At 40.6% G+C, this 16,319-nt stretch overlaps 1 pseudogene; it reads left to right on the plus strand.

The window, feature by feature from the left end:
- The first annotated feature begins 1,231 nt into the window (after positions 1 to 1,231).
- LOC137756842 (hypoxanthine-guanine phosphoribosyltransferase pseudogene) lies at positions 1,232 to 1,823 on the plus strand (annotated as a pseudogene).
- The last annotated feature ends 14,496 nt before the right edge of the window (positions 1,824 to 16,319 follow it).

The raw sequence follows: 16,319 nt of genomic DNA on the forward strand, positions 1-16,319 counted from the left end.
TTGTTCTCTATATCTGTGACTCTGTTTCTGTTTTGCATATACATTATTTTTTAGGTTCCACATATAAGTGTTATTATACAGTATCTGTCTGACTTATTTCACTAAGCATGATATTCTCTAGGTTCATCTGCATTGTTGCAAATGGCAGAATTTCATTCTTTTTTATGGCTGAGTAATATTCCATTGTATATATATACTGCATCTTCTTTATATATTCATCTGTTGATGGGCACATAGTAATCTCTAACGGTTTTTCTAATTTCTGTGATATCAGTTGTAATATTTCCTTTTCATTTCTGATTTTATTTGTTTGAGTCTTCTCTCTTTAAATTTAGTCAGTTTTTGTTGTCTTCAAATAAAAAAACAGCTCTTAGTTTCATTGATCTTTTCTGTTTTTTTTTCTTTTGGTCTCTATTTCATTTATTTCTGCTCTGATCTTTATTTCCTTTCTTCTACTAAATTTGGGCTTAGTTAATTCTTCTTTTTCTAGTTCTTTGAGGTGTAAAGTTAGGTTATTTATTTGAGATCTTTCTTTTTTCTTAATGTAAGTACCTATTGCTAAAGCTTCCCTCTTATAAGTGCTTTTGCAGCATCCTATAAGTTTTGGTATGTAATGTTTCCATTTTTGTTCGTTTTCAAGATATTTTTAAATGTTCCTTTTGATTTCCTCCTTGACCTATTGGTTGTTCAGAAGTGTGTTGTTTAATTTCCACGTTTGTGTGAATTTTCCAGTTTTCCTTCTGTTATTGATTCCTAGTTTCATACCTTTGTGGTCAGAAAAGTTACTTGGTATGACTTCAGCCTTCTTAAATTGGCTAAGAATTGTTTTGTGATGTGATCTTTCCTGGAGAATATTCCATGTGGAACTTGAGAAGAATATATATTCTGCTGCTGTTGAATGGAATGTTCTATATACGTCTGTTAGGCCCATTTGCTCTAAAGTATAATTCAAGTCAAGCATTTCCTTCTTTTATGTCTGGCTGATCTATCTATTATTGAAAGTGGGGTTATTGAAGTCCCCTACTATTATTGTACTGTTGTCTATTTCTCCATTCAGATCAGTTAGTGTTTGCTTAATATATTGGATTAGCCAAAAATTTCGTTTGGGTTTTTCCATAAGATGTTATGGAAAAAGCTCATCCCAGACTGCCCTCAGCCCACACGCCAGCCAGCTCCGTTATGGTGACCCACAGCCCCAGCACTGTGGACCGAATTGCTGGCTCAAGATGTGATGAAGGAGATGGGAGGCCATCACATCATGGGCCTCTGTGTGCTCAAGTGGGGCTATAAATTCTTTGCTGACCTGCTAGATTACATCAAAGCACCAAACAGAAATAGTGATAAATCTATTCCTATGACTGTAGATTTTATCAGACTGAAAATCTACTGTAATAACCAGTCAACAGGTGACATAAAAGTAATTGGTGGAGATAATCTCTCAACTTTAACTGGAAAGAACCTCTTGATTGTTGAAGATACAATTGACACTGACAAAACAATGCAAACCTTGCTTTCCTTGGTCAAGCAGCATAATCCAAAGATGGTCAAGGTTGCAAGCTTGCTGTTGAAAAGGACCCCTCGAAGTGTTGGTTATAGACCAGACTTTGTTGGATTTGAAATTCCAGACAAGTTTGTTATAGGATATGCCCTTGACTATAATGAATACTTCAGGGATTTGAATCATGCTTGTGTCATTAGTGAAACTAGAAAGGCAAAATAAAAAGCCTAAGATGAGAGTTCAAGTTGAGTTTGGAAACATCTGGAGTCCCATTGAAGTCACCAGTAAAATTATCAAATGTTCTAGTTCTGTGGCCAGCTGCTTAGTAGAGCTTATTGCGTGTATCTTCTAAGAATTGTATCTGTATTGTATTTTAGAAAGGTCAGTTGCTGCATTCCTGAACTCTTTATTTGCACTGTGAGTCTATAGACTATCAGTTCCCTTTGGGTGGATTGCTGTTTGACTTGTGAACGAAAAATCTCTTAAACCACACCACCATTGAATGAAAATATTGAAATTGTATCTGTAAGAAACATTTAAAGAGATGAATATATTAGTTTTTTAACTGGGATTTTAATTTTTATATAGTCCGGAAAGAACAGAAGTGATTGAATACTGTTAATTATACCACTGTGTGTTTAGAAGAGAAGCAGTTTCATAACAGTGACAGCATTTAGAGGTCATTATGTAGTATAAACCGTATGTCCTGGAATTATTTTAGTAGGCTTCAGTAGTGTTAACTGTATGTTCCCGCTTGTTCAGATTATTTCTGGTGAATCTTTGTTAACAGTTCCTTTTAAATACAGGTCAATAAGTTCCAAAAACCTACCACTTTTTGAATTCTTCAATGTAAAAAACCCTTAAAAATAAAGGCTGTCTCTTTAAAAGAAAAAAAAAAAAAGGTTACAGAAAAACCCAAAAGAACTTTTTGGCCAACCCAATATTTAGGTGCTCTGAGGTTGAGTGCATATCTATTTACGACTGTTAGGTCCTCTTGATGAATTGACCCCTTTGTAATTATAGAGTGACCTTCTTTGTCTCTTGCTATAGTTTTTTTCTTAAAGTCTATTTTGTCTGATATAAATATAGCCATCCCTGTTCTCCTTTGGTTTCCATTTGCATGGAATATCTTTCTCCAATCCCTTCGCTTTGAGTCTATATGTGTCCTTATAGCTGAAGTGAGTCTTCTATAGGGAGCATATTGTTGGTTCTTGTTTTTTTTTTTATCCATTCAGCTACTCTATGTCTTTTGAGTGAAGAATTTAGCCCATTTACATTTAGAGTAATTATTGATAGGTAAGGACTCACTAATGCCATCTTATTAATTGTTTTCTAGTTGTTTTCTATTTTTCTTATTCAGGGGTCCCTTATAAAAGTGCCAATAGTCTTGAAAGTTAATCAACTTTTTACAATGGATTTAATAGAATGTCAGAGCCGAAAGGACCTTTCTTAGGTGTATTGACTTATTCTTTTTCTGTGTCTCCCATGAAAATAGTTCTTTATGATCATATAAAAATAAATGTTCATTTTTTAAAGTTTAGCAACATAAACACATAAAGAAAGAATTAGAGTCATCTGAATTTATTCAACAAACCTGAGATATTCACCATCAACATCTTGGTAACTATCTAATAAAAATTATAGTAGTAGTCCTGGTACTATAATTTGCCAACTGGGTGATTTTGGTAGGTTGTTCTCTAAGCCTGTTTCCTCACCTATAAAATAGGGTTAATACCCCCTGGGTAGCAAACCTTGTCAATGTGTCTGTGCTTTGCCCAGATCCCCTCAAATACCTTTTACTATTTTTGTGTGCCCATCTTCCCAGCATCTATGTATTTTGCTTTTAAAGGCCAGCACTTGCGAATGTTTTTAAGAAGACTGTCCCTGGGAGACTGGAGCCACTTTTCCTAAAAGTGCAGACAAATCAGAAAATCCTGTGAAATTTAAATCTCTCCAGGGCAGCCGTTAACCAATGGCTGATGCAGAAATATAAAAGCTCAGCTCTGATGTATAATTTACATGTCAGAGCCTCCCTGAAGGATAAAACTAAAGTTGGGACTTAGCCCAAAATTGCACCTTTTTTTGCTTCTTCTCATTCTGTATCCTACTTGCCCCACTCCAGTTCTTCCAGGAGTAATTACTTAATAAACCATGTGCACATGAAACTATCTTAGTGTCTGCTTGTGGCAAACCAGCTTAAGACACTCAGGTTGCTTACTTCACAAGTTGTTGTCAAGATAACTCAAGAAAGTGAAAGTGACAACTTTTGCTAGGTAAAGGGCCCTCCCATGACCATCTTTCTACTTTCCTTTTCAAGAATGAGCTCTACATAGGACTGACACTCAGGATCCATGCAGAACCGCCTCTCTAGAAATGAGTCTTTGCCCCTGTTTAGAGTTGAAGAAACTGCCACTCTTTCTAGTCCAATCTTTCTTTCCAGGTATGTTAATCCCAAGAATACTAATAATTATAACTACTATATGTAGAGTTATTACCATATTCAAAAAGTTTGAATATGTTATCACATTTTATCCTCAAAACAGCCCCCTGAAGCAGGAATTCTTACTATCATCCCCATATTACAGATGAGGAAATGGAGGTCCAGAAAAAATAAGTATCAACAAATGCCAGTGCTGGAATTTTAACTCAGGTCACATATTCATGACTTCAGTGTCCAACTCTTGACCACTACACATATTGCCTCCCACTTTTTGCCTACCTCTCACTCAGGGAGCTCAGGAATCCTGCTTTGCCTCCCCATACGAGCATCAGGATTTCACCACTTAAAACATGCCTCCATTATGTCCTAACATTCATTCACCCCTGAGCGAGTCTCTGAATTTCTGTAGTATACATCTTTGATCTTCGCTTTGGGAAGATCTATATAAAACAGTTTATCTTGACAGGATTGTTCTGAGACTTCTGGGAAAATGAGCTTTTGTCGAGTGTTCATTATGAGCTAGACACTTTGTTAATCAATTAGCTAATCAGCTCATTTAATTTCCACATAAACCTATGATGTGGGCACTATTTTTATCAGAAAAGGAAGGAAGATCATTTTGTAGGCGAAAAAATTGAGGATCAAAGAGGTCTTACCCAAAGATCACCTTAGCAGTAGCTGGCAAACCTGGAACTTGGGGCCTATTGACTCCGAAGTTTGAATTTGTTCTTTTTCCATCAGGCTGCCTGTTAACTTTATTTGTCCAAATCTCAAATTTGACTTGTTAGCTACAGAGCCAAATGTGTTGTGTCTGTTCTTAGTGATGCACTGTTACTGAAGAGGGTGTTTGGTGAATATTCTTGTTTAACCAGGTGCTCAGTCTGATTTTTGCAAGCTCTGTCATATGCCCAGTTTTGGGGAAGGTGAGAAAGAAGGGATGAGGCCAAAGGCACTCCGTCTGGTACCTTTTTTGCTCTCGGCATAGCCAGTCCCCCATTACACACCTAACTGGTCTAAGAGAATAGCAAGAGGGGTAAGAAGATGGGTGGGTGAGAAGGGAGGACATAAGTCTTCTCCCACGTGTGAGCTCAGCTTCCTGCAGGGTTTTAGATTTTCTAAAACCCTAAGATTTCAACTAACTTAGATTTTCAACTAAGATTTTCTTGGGTGCCTATTATGTGCCAGGCTTCTTCATATGCTATTCCTCCATCATTCATTCAAAAACTTCTGTTGAGCCCTGTTAATGTAAGGCATTATTTATTTTAGACATTGGAGATATAGCAGTGAACATAACAGGCAAAATACCTGCTGCTCTAGAGCTTCCATTCAAGTGGAAACCAAAGAGAAACTTGCTTTTCTTCCCCCAGCTCCAGCTGCAGCTCCACCCCGGGCATATTTGCTTTTATTTATTCAATACATCAGGGTTCCAAGTGAGAATTCATTTGAAAAAAAAGGACCCTGCTGCCTAGAAGAAAATGAAGTTTGAGAAAGACCATGCTAAATGAATCAGATAATTAGATCTAAAGTAGATCTGTAATTTAAACACAGTCCTTTGGGTTTAAAAAAAAAAAGAAACTTTGGTTGGAAACTAAATAGATGCTTTTTTAAGAGAACATCATTCTCAGTATAAATCAGTTCTGAGTAATGGCTTCTGGCTTAGAGATCAAGAAAGAGATTTGAACTCTTTTGCTGTCAAAACTGCAACAAAACCCCAAATAAATTAAAATATTGTATTCTAAAATTATCAAGTGAGGGTTAATAACAGCAACATCGCTCTCTCATTTCATTTGCACTGGAACTGCATAAAGTAGATGCTATGATTATCCCATTTCTCAGATAAAGAGACTAAAGCTCAGAGAGATTGAGTTCCTTGCTGCTGTTTCTGTGCTTCATCCACACAATCCGTATGTGGAAGAGCTGGGATTTGAATCTAAGTCTGTTTAACTCCAAAGTCCAGACGTTTTTTACTTGAGCAGATACTGTCTTTTAGGAGTGAACATGCTTGCGTTTCTGCTCCCTACACTCATACTAATGAAAGACAGTGTTCAAGAGACTTCACTAATGCTTTTCGGCTAAGAAAGAGGAAGAGCAGTGTGGATCCCACAGCATGTGTCTCGGCTGAGCTTCCTGGGGGTCATCTGACCCAAGGTCCCTGGGCTTCACCATGCCAGCATGGGCCTGCATTTGAAGGAAGGCAGTCTTGCCTCCTGTCAGATTCCAGGGATTGAATTTCATACAGCTACAAAGGAAGCAGCCATTTATTAGATCCTTTCCACTCCTTGAAAATTTCCTGTGATCCCTGCAAAGACAATCCAGGTTCAAGGAGGTGCAATGAAACTCTTTAAGAGAAGGGCCACTGGGGGCACATTGTGCTGCTGAGAAAAGCCAATCAAGCCGTAGAGAGAGAGCTGACAGTGTGCCAAGATTTCAGCTTAGAAGCACAGAGCGTAGAACATTCTTCCTTATTTGCCCCTCAAATCTGGCTTCCTCAAATACCAGTCTCAGAGCCAGTGTACAGCTGAAACATCCAGCAAGTCATGGATGCCCTCAATTGTCAAAACACAGCCAGGTCTTTGAGAGCAGATACAGTGAAATCCACCAGATGGTGATGTTTCCAAACAAGGTGATGTGGAGCGTGGCTCGGAGCTGCCTGGGAGGTCTGGAGCGCTCGCGGATGCTGGACTAAAAGAAAGCTTCACACGTTGCTCAGAAGTCAAAGGGCATCTCGAAAAGCCACGAAGATGATGGGTCTATGCAGAAAGGAAAAAACAACTTGGGGCAGGCTGCTTGGGGCCAGGAATCATTTGTTCTCTAAACAAGGAGCCCTTTGGCCTCCTGGGGACTGAACGTACCCTCCCTGAGGGCCCCCAGTACTTGATGTCTTGGGGAGAGGGATACATAACTAAAAATTAGGGCTGATGTCAGACATTTCAGCAAGAAAGCAAGTTCCAACGTCTGTCCTAAGATCAGCCCAGATGAGGCCCCTTGTCCCACATGATCTATATCAGTGGTTGGCAAACTTTCAGAAAGGGCAGGCCACAGCTTTATTTAGCCCCTCTAATTTAAGGTTGTGCATGCCAGGAATACATTTGAGCATTTGAGGTCTCTTGACTCAACTCTTCACATATGTACAGCAAATATGATTTCTTAAGTGTTCAAAGGCCTTCTTTGAAAGTTCAGCTGCAAAAGCAATTTGGCCACTTTTGTGTGATTCCCTGCCTTGACTTTTCCTTGCAGAATATCTTCATGGATGCTTTAATCTACCTTGACAAAATGTAGCCTCCAGCAGTCACCTCCCCCCCACCCCCCCCACCCCCCGGCCCGGGGTTGTGTCCCTGTGCCTTGCAATTTCCCAGGGGATTAGAGGATTTGTTTCCATAGGGCAAGCCACTGGAATTCTCTTTTCCCTGGTCCTCAAGGCCCTTCTCTCTTAATTGTGAAGCACATGCAGTCCTGGCCTATAGCAGGCTGAGCACCCTAGACCTATGAGAGACCAGCCAGGCATCCTGGCTTCTCTCAGCCTCCTCCTCTTTCTCGTAGCCCTCTTCCCCAGGCTAATTTACTCATTCTCCGTGCTGCAGCGGAGGTGTCTTGCCTGAATATCTGGACTAGAAGAGCATTCTCTCTTAAGCATGCTAATCAGCCCCTTTGTAGCACTAATCGGAACTCTAAATTAAAAATTACTTAAGTGTTTAATGCCTACCCTCTGTACTAGACTGTAAGAGCCATGAAGGCGGGGAAGTATCAATTTTATTCACCATTATACCCCTAGTGGGTGATAAAGTCAAGCATTATAACGTTCACTTATAGTAAGCCCTTAAATGTGTCAGACATTGCTCTATGTGCTTATGTGTGTGCTCTGTGTATATTCATTCATTTAATCCTCACAACAATCCTATAAGGTGTGCACTATTATCATCACTTTTTGAGAGGTGAGGAAATGAAAGTGTGGAGAGGTTAAATAGCTTGCCTAAGGTCACAAAGCTAGGAAGTAATAGGGTTGGGATTTAAACTCAAGGAATAGGGCTTCAGAGTCCGTGTTCTTAACCGTCACACTCTAGTGTCTCTCCCTGAGACTAATACATGAATGGAAATGAGTGAGATGAAATAATCCACCTCTAACATATTCTCCAGTTATGATCAAAAGTAGTGCTTTTCTTGGACCTCAGAAATAATCTTTTGTGTTTAAAACTGGAAGCCAGATGGAAGTAAGCACACAAGTATTGGCAATCTTGGTTTAGAGGGGTCCATCCAAGAACTGTCCTTTGCCTGGCTAACAAGAGAATACCCTGGACTCAACTCACTTCGTATCACACATTGAAAAACACATTCTTAAAACTCAAACAGGGATTTAGGAAGATCTTATCTTTAAGACAAGGCAGAGGAGGCTGAATAATACTGTATCATTGGGATTAGGTTTAGTTATGAGCGATAGTAAATCCCCAAATAAGAGAAGTTTATTTCTCTTTCATGTTCAATAAGTCCCGAGGTCATCAGTTCAGGATGGGGACATGGTGTTTCTTAGTGACAGGAACTGTGAATGGAGATGTAAACCAGGGAGCAAGAAATAAAGGACAGGATTTCAGGGCAGAGAAACTCCACTACACTGTTGGTGGGAATGTAAATTGGTGCAGCCATTATGGAAAAGAGTCTGGAGATTCCTTAAAAAATGAAAAACAGAGTTACCATATGATCCAGCAATCCCACTTCTGGGCATATATCTGGAAAAGGTGAAAAACTTTAATTCAAAAAGATACATGCACCCTAATGTTCATAGCAGCACTATTCACAATAATCAAGACATGGAAGCAACCTAAGTGTCCACCAACAGATGAATGGATAAAGAAGATGTGCCATATATATATAATGGAATATTACTCAGCCATAAGAAAGAATGAAATATTGCCATTTGCAGCAACACGGATGGATCCAAAGTGAAGTAAGTCAGGCAGAGAGGGAAAAATATTGTATGATATCACTTATATGTGGAATCTAAAAAAGAATAATATATATCAACTTAATTACAAAACAGAAACAGACTCACACACACAGAAGACAAACTTAGGTTACCAAAGGGGAAAGGGTAGGGAGAGGGATAAATTAGAAGTATGAGATTAACATATACACACTACTATATGTAAAACAGATAACCAACAAGAACCTACTGTATAGCACAGGGAACTATATTCAACATCTTGTAATAACCTAAAATGGAAATGAATCTGAAGCTGTACACCTGAAACTAACACAATATTGTAAATCAACTATAGTTAAATTAAAAAAAAAAGAAGAGAGGTTGGGGGTGGGGCACAGAGGGGAGATGATGCTGAATTTGAAGCACCTCTGGGATACCTAGATGGAGATGTGTATCAGAAAGTAAGATATAATGTCAGAGGACTGGACTATAGATACCGATTTGAGGGTCTTCATCACAGAAACAATAATGAAAGCCCTTGGAGGGATACTATTTCAGAATCTGAAAGTATAAAGAGAGAAGAGAATAGGCCAATATCATGAGGTTTTCAAAATAAGAGTTTCAAGGAGGAGAAGGAACATCAATAATGTCAGCTGTTGTAGAAAGCTCAAAGAGGATGAAAGCTAAGAAAGGAACATCAGAGACAACCAGCTGAAACTGCCCTGAGCAGTCTTGGGTGGTGAGGAGCTGTGGGAAGTGTTGAGAAGGTGCAGGTATGCAGGTAAAGCCAGGCAAGGAAGAAGGGAAAAGACCCCGATTTCAGGGTACCTAGTGTGGGCAAACGGTGAGGAAGTTTGGGTCCAGGTTGTAGACCACGCATTAAGGTTTTGATGTGTGAGTGAGGGTGGGCAACAAGGTATGCTCACTTTTACGAAAAGCATGGAATTTCAGAACTGGAAGTGCCTTTCGAAATTTCATCTTATCCTCAACTGAGCAGTAATAAGAACAAAATTTATGTCCACAAAGCAAAACCTAACCACTTCTGTCCTCGGCTGTTACTAACCAAGGCACCAGCCTTTCCTTGGCCCTATAGGAACCCATGTGAGCAAGACTACAAAACACTCCTCAATCCCGTTTAATAAAACCGGGAATTTTTCCAAAGATTCAAAGTCTGACACCAGGCAATTAATTATCAGTCTTCTTTACAGAGATAAAGTATCGCCTGTGGAGACACCTATAGAGAGAAATATTCTAATTACTCTTTGGGTGCCAGAAAACAATATCTGGAATCCCAAGGCAGAGAGAATTTTTGGAAGCCACTGGGCCTTGAAAACTAGAAAGTGGGCCTAGTCTATTGACTTACCACAAGGCTTACTCTGACCAGTCATTAGATTTTAGGGATGCAATCAAGGATGGGGATCTCTGTGAGTTTCCAGAAAGCACCCTTAGCTAGTTCATAGCAGAGGACCTAGAGAGCTTTATTCTTTACATATGTTCCTTTCTGAGGAATTACAAAGGGAAGAATCAGGCTCCAAGGCCCAGTAGACCCTGATAGAAGGCTATGCATTTACAGGAGGATATAAAGGCCACATACAAGGAAAAAGTAATGTAACTTTTAAAAAATTAAATAATGTTCCACTCAGCTGATTTTTTAAAATTTAGAAGAAGAAACATAAAAATTCTATCAATAAATTCAGAAACAAAAAGCATACCTTAGGCGACCCAAAACAGAAACTCCGTAGCCATAAGCCATAACTCCCCATTTCCACCTCACCTCAGCTCCTCGTAATCTCGCCTCTACTTTCCATCTCTGCGAATTTGCCCATCCTAGATATTTCATATAAATGGCATCATATGATATGTGGCCTTTTATGTCTGCCTTCTTTGGCTTAGCATGATGTTTTCAGGTTCAGATGAGTGGACAGAATTGAAATTCGGCATGGGAGTAGGGGATCACAGAGTGAGGGACAGGACACGCAAGACCCTAAGGGAGATGAAAGCAGAGAGATAGAGACAGAGATGTTACAAAGTGAACAGAGACGGGGAAAGAGGAGACTGGAAGGAATATCCTTCTTGGAGTTGTGACAGGGTGTAAGTCTATGGAGAGGGTGGCTAAAGACAAAATGCGAGTCCCAGACTTAGCAAAGATGCATCAGACTCATGACTCGACCTCTGAAATGCTCACAAGCTCTGCAACAATTCAGGAACCATCCCTTCTTCACTGGGAACATATTTCTGCATTTATTTTCAAACCGAAGGTTTATTTTTAAATAAAGGTTCATTTACCCATGGAATTCTGAAGGTTTTATATACTTACAAAGGAATGGCTTAAGGTATAGAAGTCTCCATTAGAATCTTAAAGGAGTCGATTTTCTAGCTTTAATCTTTTTTTTTTCTTCCCTTGGCTGCGTTGGGTCTTCATTGCTGTGCGCGGGCTTTCTCTAGTTGAGGCGAGTGGGGGCTACTCTTCATTGTGGTGCATGGGCTTCTCATTGCAGTGACTTCTCTTGTTGCAGAGCACAGGCTCTAGGTGCACAGGCTTCAGTAGTTGCAGCACGCGGGCCCTAGAGCGCATGGGCTTCAGTAGTTGCAGAGTGTGGGCTCAGTAGTTGTGGCGCACGGGCTCTAGGGTGCATGGGCTCAGTAGTTGCGGCTCACGGGTTCTAGAGCGTGGGCTCAGTAGCTGTGGCACACGGGCTTAGTTGCTCCGCGGCATGTGGGATCTTCCCAGACCAGGGATCGAACCCGTGTCCCCTGCATTGCCACCAGGGAAGTCCTCTAGCTTTAATCTTAAACTATTTATTCCTGAAAGAACAATGAGATATCACTACACACCTTTAGAGTGGATAAAATCCAAAGCACTGGTAACACCAAATGCTAATAAGAACGTGGAGCAACAGGAACTCTCATTCATTGCTGGTGGGAATGCAAAATGGTACAGCCACTTTGGAAGACAGTTTGCAGTTTCTTATAAAACTAGACACACTCTTACCATATGATCCAGCAATCACACTCCTTGGTATTTACCCCAGTGAATTGAAAAATTACATCCACACCAAAACCCACACATGAATGTTTATGGCAGTTTCATTTATAACTGCCAAAACTTGGAAGTAATTAAGATGTCCTTTGATAGGTAAATGGATTAGCCAATTGTGGTACGTCCAAATAATGGAATATTATTCATTCTAAGAAGAAATGACTTAGCAAACTAAAAACATTGAGGAACCTTAAACACATATTGCTAAGTGAAAGAAACCAAATCTGAAAAGGCTACATACTGTGTGATTCCAACTAAATTACAGTCTGGAAAAGGAAAAACTATGGAGACAGTAAAAAGATCAGCAGTTGCCAAGGGTTCTGGGGGAGGTAAGGATGAATAGGTGAAGCACAGGGTATTTATAGGGCAGTGAAAAATCATTCCACATGATACCGTAATAGTAGATAAATGACATTATCCATTTGTCAAAACTCATAGAACCGTACAACACAGAGTGAACCCTAATGTAAACTATGGACTTTGGTTAATAATAATGTATTGATATTGGCTTATCAACTGTAACATGTATCACACTAATGCAAGATGTTAATAATAAGGGAAAGTGTGTGCAGGGTGGTGAGTAGGGGAGTGGACAGAGCGGGTATATGAGAACTCTCTGTACTTTCTGCTCAATTTTTCTGTAAACTTAAAACTGCTTTGAAAATAAAGTCTGTTGATGAAAAATGAAAGGCAAATAAAAAGGCCATGCACCCTCCAAAAAAAGTTTATGTCCTCTTTACATATTTTGTGGTTGTTGCTATTTATTATCTCTATAAAAATACTACCTCGACTAAAAATCTGGATTTGATTTGTAACAAACCACCCACATTAAGACATAAATTTTGATTTCCAGTTCAAACTTTAGGAATTATGGACCAAGCTAGCTTAAATCTCTCCAAGAGCAAAGATCATCTAGAATCCATGGAATGACACCAAGATTTTCACCACTCTTTGTAGCTTGTCAGTTCTTCTGTCACGTAGCCAGAGGTTTCGGCCTGAGTGGAATATTTACAGTAACCCCTCTTGTGAGGGTTTATTCTCGACTGGAAGCTTGTCCCTGGAGTAGTGGTATTCTTTTATACTTGCTAACTGTATTTGTTTTCAAGGGCTGCTCTAACAAATTATCACAAACCGGGTGGCTTAAAACAATAGAAATTGATTCTTTCTTAGTTCCAGAGGCTAGAAGTCTAAAATCCAAGTGTCAGCAGGGCCATACTCCCTCTGAGACTCTGGGTAGAATCCTTCCTTGACTCTTCCTAGCTTCTGGTGGTAGCCACCAATCCTGGGTGTTCCTTGGCTTAAATCTGCATCACACAATCTCTGCCTCTGTCATCACATGGCATGTCCCTATGTATCTCTCTGGGTCTCTTCTCCTCTTATGAGGACACCAGTCATATTGGATTAAGGGCTCACCCTACTCCACTATGACCTCATCTTAACTTGATTCCATCTACAACAACTACTACTACAACTCTATTTCCAAATAAGGTCCCATTCTGAGGTCCTGGGAGTTAGGACTTTAACATATCTTTGGGGGGACACAAATCAACCAACAATACTAACAGAATAATGAGGTCAAGTTGTGGGCACGGTTTGACTTTTAACCTGAAGCAAAGCCTTCTCGGAAATGACTCCTTCTACTGAGAAGAGCCTTGGGATTCCACATAGACCAAAAGTCCAACTCTTACTACCATGTACAGTCATGCTTCCTCAGACACCAGGTGGAACATTCATTCAGGGGCTCTTTACCTATAGGCTAATAGCTCTAAAGAGGCTTTTTTTTTTTTAAATCAGCCTCACTGGGCAGGACTGTGTAGCTCTTTGAAGCCATCAAACCTGACAGTTCACACCACATAGGTAGAATCACCCAAAACCAGGCCTCGATCTGAATTATTCACAGCCTTAGTTCTGAACTTTCTGTCCTAGACTTTCCTCCCCACTTATATCTTATTCTTTCAGCTTCTGATCTCATGATTCCTCTTTCTGATGATGGTTATATCTGTTCTTTGGACTTGATGTTTAGCACCATTTCTCTGGCTTTGACCAATATCCTTCTTCCTGGACCCCAGTTTGAACTTACCAAAGAACGTGTTGTAATCATGCATTGTGGGCAAATACTCTATAATGTCCACCCATACACAGCACAGTCATCTGCAATTAATGCTCCCATTGAACCATATGAATCAGAGCCAAACATCAAGCCATGACCTCTAAGGTTCTAGGCCATCCCTTGTGCTGCCATGAAAAATTGGACCTTCTTTGACCCAGACAGAACCATCCTTTTTCCACTGGGAGCATATTTCTGCATTTATTTTCAAAACTGAAAGTACATTTTTGAAATAAAGATTTATTTTCTCATGGGATTCTGAAGGTTTTACACAGATATGATGGAAAGTCTTAGGATATAGAACTCTCCTTCAGGTTCTTAATGGTGTCAGTCTTCTGCCCTCATATCTTGCCAGGAACAACCCTAGGAAATGTCCCCAATAACCTCCTAATTACTGCATTCAATCACTTGTTTTCAGCCCTCACACTGCTTGACTTCCTAATGCCATTTGACACTATTGACCCCTCCCCATGTCTCAAAAATCAGCTCTCTCTTGACTTAAGAGATAGAACCTCTGCTATTTTCTCCAACTTCACAGTCTCCTTTGCTCTCTCCTCTGGCTCTGACCATCCTTTAATCATTGGTCATTCTCCAGGCTCTCTCCTTGGCTTTTGGCTGTCATGCTATACCTTCTGTGGTGATCCCATTTCCAGTCAAGGCTTCAGTTATATGTTAATGATTTCCAAATCTGTATCTCCAGCCTCGGCTTCTTTTCTGAGCTCCAGACCTGTGTATCCAATGACTGCACACCTCAAGTTCAACGTGTCCAAACAAATCTCATTGCTTATATTGCCTACCTCAGTGAAAGTACCATCAGCCTAGATTTGTTACCCCATTTCACCCCTCACCTCTAATCTACATGTTCTCTTTCTCTTTTTTTTTTAACATCTTTATTGGAGTATAATTGCTTTACAATGGTGTGTTAGTTTCTGCTGTATAACAAAGTGAATCAGTTATACATATACGTATGTTCCCATATCTCTTCCCTCTTGCATCTCCCTCCCTCCCACCCTCCCTATCCCACCCCTCTAGGTGGTCACAAAGCACCGAGCTGATCTCCCTGTGCTATGCGGCTGCTTCCCACTAGCTATCTATTTTACGTTTGGTAGTGTATATATGTCCATGCCACTCTCTCACTTTGTCCCAGCTTACCCTTGCCCCTCCCCATATCCTCAAGTCCATTCTCTAGTAGGTCTGCGTCTTTATTCCTGTCTTGCCCCTAGGTTCTTCATGACCTTGTTTTTTTCTTTTTGTTAGATTCCATATATATGTGTTAGCATACAGTATTTGTTTTTCTCTTTCTGACTTACTTCGCTCTGTATGACAGACTCTCTTAATCGACCCTTTCTCTTTGTACTCACTAGCTTTACCCTAGTTGGAGCCTTTACTACACTTTGGACCATTTTAAAGCCTTTTGCCTAGCTTGTCTCTCACTTCATACCGTTCTCCACCTGGCATTCAGAGTGAAAATGTCACAGCATGAAAGTCTTCGGTCACTTTGCATTGCCTGCAGGATAAAGTTCGGCTTCCTTGGTAAGCCGTCCAAGGGGCGGCCTTTCGCCCTTTGAACCTCATCTTTTGCTTCGCTACGTCTCCTCCCCAAAGCTTCAGTCATGTCAAACTACTTCTAGATCCCAATGTGTATCATTGTTTTATGCCTTTACTTATTTTTCTCTCTGCTTGGAAGGCTTCCCCTTCTCCACTCCCGACTACTTAGAAAAGGCTCAGGGCCAGACCTCCTTTCTGAATACGAGGTAAGAAAGGCAGACCTCTGTAAGGGCTCATCCTTGCGGACATCCCAGCAGACACTCTGTTGGGCAATTGCCCCCTTTTTCATCTGGGCCCTGAGAGAGAGAGAGAGAGCTGTGGCATGGTGACCCTGGATCCCTGCCAGAAGCTGCAGGGCAAAGACAACTTCTGTGGTGGACTCTTCCGGATGTGTGTCAGTTCCGGGTGAGGCTTTGAGGCTGCCAAGTTCTCAGGCTGGATCTCCTGTTGGCAGGCAGACAGCTTCTCCATGCCCTAGGTGCCAGCATTGTGAAGGTTTCTGCTGAGGGGTTCCAGTTTTCCACAGTTACGCAGATAGCTAGACCTACCCTTGTCTTTGGCCTGACTCAAAACAGATGGGTGAATGGGACTGTTCCCATCCCCACTGGCTCCTGGGGTACATTGTGGCTGGCCCACCGTATCCGTCATGCAAGAGGCCTCTTTCTCGAAATAACTTATAGGATGGTCTCTCTCTCTCCTCAGCATTTATTCAATCAACCAATATTTATTGACCAAGAACTATACACCAAGCACTCTACTAAATACTGAGGG

This window comes from Eschrichtius robustus, chromosome X (assembly GCF_028021215.1).
Source record: "Eschrichtius robustus isolate mEscRob2 chromosome X, mEscRob2.pri, whole genome shotgun sequence".
Taxonomy (NCBI): Eukaryota; Metazoa; Chordata; class Mammalia; order Artiodactyla; family Eschrichtiidae; genus Eschrichtius; species Eschrichtius robustus.